Below are 4,051 nucleotides of genomic sequence, written 5' to 3'. Positions count from 1 at the left end.
CCCTGTGTTGTCAGATCATGGTTAGCATTTTTTAGCAATAAAGTTTTTTTTTTCCAGTTCAAACTCAATATATTTTGCCAATTAACTTTCCCCCTTACATCACCTAGACCCACATGCAGAGGAGGTAAGAAGTAAGGTCAGCACCTAAATATCCACTTCTCTTAAATGTTGTTCCTTGTGGTATTCCTGTTTTCTCCTTCTTTGGGATTCTTAGAGCTATTACTGTCCACATTCTTCTGAGAAGGGGAAATACCAGCAATAAAGTATTTTTAAATTAAGGTGTGTACACCTTTTTTAAGACATAACGCTATTGCACACTTAACAGATTACAGTATAGTGTAAACATAACTTTTATATGCACTGGGAAGCCAAAAAAGTTATGACTCATTTTATTGCAATGCAAACTTTATTGCAGTAGTCTGGAACCAAACCTGCAGTATCGCCAAGGTATGCCTGGGTGAGCAGGCATGGGTGAGAGGGCACTGTTTTTTGTTTGTTTCATGTATGGTGTTTGGCTGGAGTAGAGCAGTTACTGTCAAAAGTTTTTCTTTCTTGCCAGGCTGTCCCTTTCCTGGTCCTTTAGTTAGAGAGAGCAGGCTTTTGTTGGGGCTTTATTCTTGGTCTGAATCCCTTAGCATTTCTGGGCCACTGGTTTCTTCAGCTCAAATTCTACGATATGGAGGCAAAACAAAACAAAACAAAAAAACCCAGGTACCTTGTCCCCATGCTGCTTGTTGGGTCTCATGGTTCCTAGTCACTGTGTCTTCTTTCCACATTTCAGAGTCTTCTTATACTTGTTTTATATATAATGTCCAGGGTTCCTAGTTGTACTTCGTGGGAGAAAGAGGGGAAAGTACCTCTACTCCATCTTCCTTGAAGCAGCAGTCCTGATGCATTCTTAAAAAGCTGGTCTATGGTTCCACTTTCACAAAAACATTTCCCTGTGAAATAGGGGCAGCATCTCAGTGTCCTTCAAAAGAAATGGAAAACAAGCTCGCAGTAGGAGACAAGATGATTAGCAAGGTTTAGACCATCCCAACCCGCCTGCCAAGACGTTACACCACTAGCAAAAAGCTAAGTCTCTTTGCTAGAAGTGCCTCAAGAAAATGAGATAATGTGAACATTGGTGATTTCATCCATTGCCCATACAGACGTCACTTGTCTGGGATCTGCACGGCTATAATCTGCTTCCCCTGACTTCAGCAACTACCCACACCTTCTCCAGTGTCCCCAAACCTCTCAGAGACTCCATTCTCTTCCTTCAGTGATCTCACCTCCTTTTCCCAGGTGAACACACACCCTGAGACCGGAAGTCCCTCAACTTTCAGTCCTCAACTCCCACTACCCATGGCTGCTACGGCCACTTTGTGCGAATTAGAAAGAAGCACTCTTTCCTTAATAGTCACAGTTACCATGCAAAATCAGGATGACCTTGCAGTCAGTAGTACCTTCTGGCTTTATGAAATGCGTAGCTTGCTCAACAGCACAAATCCTGCAAATCTCCGTGTGCCTGCTGCCTTCCATCTTCCTTTCCCGGTTACTGCCTGAGATCAGCCCCTCCACTTGTGCTCTGCGTACCCCCTTCTCCTCGCATCCTGCCTCATAAACTACTCTTGGGAGTGGGTCAGGTTGGCCATGTGATCATCACCACCTAAAGTTCCTGGTTCCTTCTCATTGTCAGCAAAAAAACTAATCAACTGTCAACCTTAGAAAGAAACGGAAACATTTATTTGAGCCAACCTGAGGATTACAGCCCGGGAGACAGTCTTTGAGAAAGCTCTGAGGGCTGTTCCAAAGAGGTAAGTGGGGAGGCCAGTATATACGTGATTTTGGTGAAGGGCATACACGCAGTCAAACACACATCTTAGTAGAAGGTTACTGCTAGTTGTGAAGAACAGATATCACAGCTAATGGTTTTAGTGCTTTTCTAAGTATGGGAAGATCTAAGAAACTGTGTTCATAAAATTTTCTCATGAAAATATCTAGCTATCTGAGGGCCAATTCCGCCAGTTTTCCCAGAGCACAGAATGCCTCATCCTGACCTTTGCCCTGAATTCCTTCCAGGGTGTATTGTAGGTCAGTGACTGCAGTGGCTATAACTTGATTCTTGTAGGACTTGATGGTGGGAAACACTCTTTTACAATCCCCTCCTTTTCAGTCTTAATTTCGACCAAGGTTTGGGTGGCATGTTGTGACCAATTTGTCCCACAGATTGTGACCAATTTGTCCCACAGAGCTAGGAATGCTCACACCCAGGTCAGGCAAGGATTTCATTGAGAGGCTGCTCAATGGGCTATTACTGGACTAGGACCTATTGACCGTAGCCAAAAGCCTCTAGACCACCTGTCTTACTAGTCGGTCATGGTTCCCTCTTCTTGCTTGGTCCCATATCTAGAGTTACACATTACGATCACTGACCTTATAGGACTATATACTTGGCCAATTGTTTCAAGTTGCCTAGTCATTATTATTTTTATCAGAGGTTCAGTCATGTATTTGGTAATGCATGAAACAATAATCTTGTAAAATAGGCAGAATGCAAGTAATATACCTAATAATATTAATAAGGTCATAGGTAAGTAATGTTATCTTCTGAAGAGTCACACAGCTGGTGCCAGAAGAAGAAAAACTGAACTTTATGGTTGAGCAGCTATTTCTGCCATCGGGGAGGTGTGCTTAATGCCTAACGCAGACGCACAATGCACACTAGCTGGGAGGAAGAAGGCCCAAGTGGGGAGAAAAAAATTCATTAAAATTTTTCTTACCTTGGCTTAAAATATGAATTTTATTTCATCATCATCAAAATTTAAACAAGCGTACGTCTCTCCAATCTTAAGAGAGAGAGAGAGAGAGAGGAAAAAAACATTAACGTCCTTCCTCCAGTATCCTTCTCATTTCTTCAAGGGCAACTTCTTGGAAGGCCTGTCTGTGCTGTTTGTCTCCATTTGCTCACCATCACCCTCACCCCTCAACTCACTCTAAACCGGTCTCCTCCCACCACCCCAATGAAGCTGCTCTAGCTAATGGCAATGCCTGTTTAGTCATAGCATCTCTCAATCTTCATCTCACTAACTTCTCGAGAAAAATGGCCCAGTCTACTACACTTCTTTGAAGCGCTCTTCTCTTGCTTCTGCAATATCATATTCCCTGGGTTTTTCTCCTAAGGCTACCTGATCCTCCTCTTCTTCTCCTTTATTTTTTTTGCGGTATGCGGGCCTCTCACTGTTGTGGCCTCTCCCGTTGCAGAGCACAGGCTCCGGACGCGCAGGCTCAGCGGCCATGGCTCACGGGCCCAGCCTTTCCACAGCATGTGGGATCTTCCCGGACGGGGGAACGAACCCGCGTCCCCTGCATCGGCAGGCGGACTCTCAACCACTGCGCCACCAGGGAAGCCCCTTCTTCTCCTTTAAGTAGAGAAGCTCTTGGGGGGGAAGGCTGGGCCTCTTTCCCAAATAGTATTTTCTCCACCAGGCAATCTCTTCCATGCTGCTGCTCCATCCCTACCCCCATACACAACCTAAGACACAGACTTCCAGCTCAGGTCTCTTGTCTAGAAGATGCAACCAGGCACACCCCACGGCTGCTGAGCTTCTGCACTAGTGGGTCCCACAGGCTCAACACGTCTAAAACCAAACTATTCCCACAAATCTGCTTCTCCTCCTGTGTCCCCTTCCTGTGTGTGTAACTCCAATATTCACCCAGCTATCAGCCCAGAAGCCTGGCAGTCACCCAACTCTCCACATTCCACACATCCAATCCACCACTGCCACCGCATACGTCCCAACCACCTCAACAAACTTCCCTCCCTGTATTCTCTACGCTGTGGCCCTAGCCCAAGTAACCAAAGTCCAAAGAGCCTCCAAAGATGCCCCTAGACCAACTGGGGCCTCGTGCTTCCAACCCTCCGCAGGCACCACGTGGGTAGTCCTTCCGTGTCTGTCTTAGGAGTTTTGTCAGGAAGGAAAGCATCCTGTGGGTCCTGTTCACTGGGCTCTGCAGCACAGCACACTGCCCTGCACCCAGTGAGGTCTGTAAATACTCGTTAGAACGA

General features: G+C 45.8%; 1 long non-coding RNA gene across 1 annotated transcript; it reads right to left on the bottom strand.

Moving 5' to 3' along the window:
* Positions 1 to 297: 297 nt before the first annotated feature.
* LOC113625200 (uncharacterized) lies at positions 298 to 2,834 on the bottom strand. The gene is made up of 2 exons (XR_003434575.1): positions 2,766 to 2,834; positions 298 to 970 (listed from the first exon to the last, which is right to left on the bottom strand). It is a non-coding gene; the product is annotated as an uncharacterized LOC113625200 (long non-coding RNA).
* Positions 2,835 to 4,051: the final 1,217 nt, after the last annotated feature.

Source organism: Aethalodelphis obliquidens, unplaced genomic scaffold (assembly GCF_003676395.1).
Source record: "Aethalodelphis obliquidens isolate GAN/ISIS:26980383/991018 unplaced genomic scaffold, ASM367639v1 scaffold14, whole genome shotgun sequence".
Classification (NCBI taxonomy): domain Eukaryota; kingdom Metazoa; phylum Chordata; class Mammalia; order Artiodactyla; family Delphinidae; genus Aethalodelphis; species Aethalodelphis obliquidens.
Note: the sequence above shows the minus strand (reverse complement) of the source record. Positions and strands in the feature narration are given on the sequence as shown.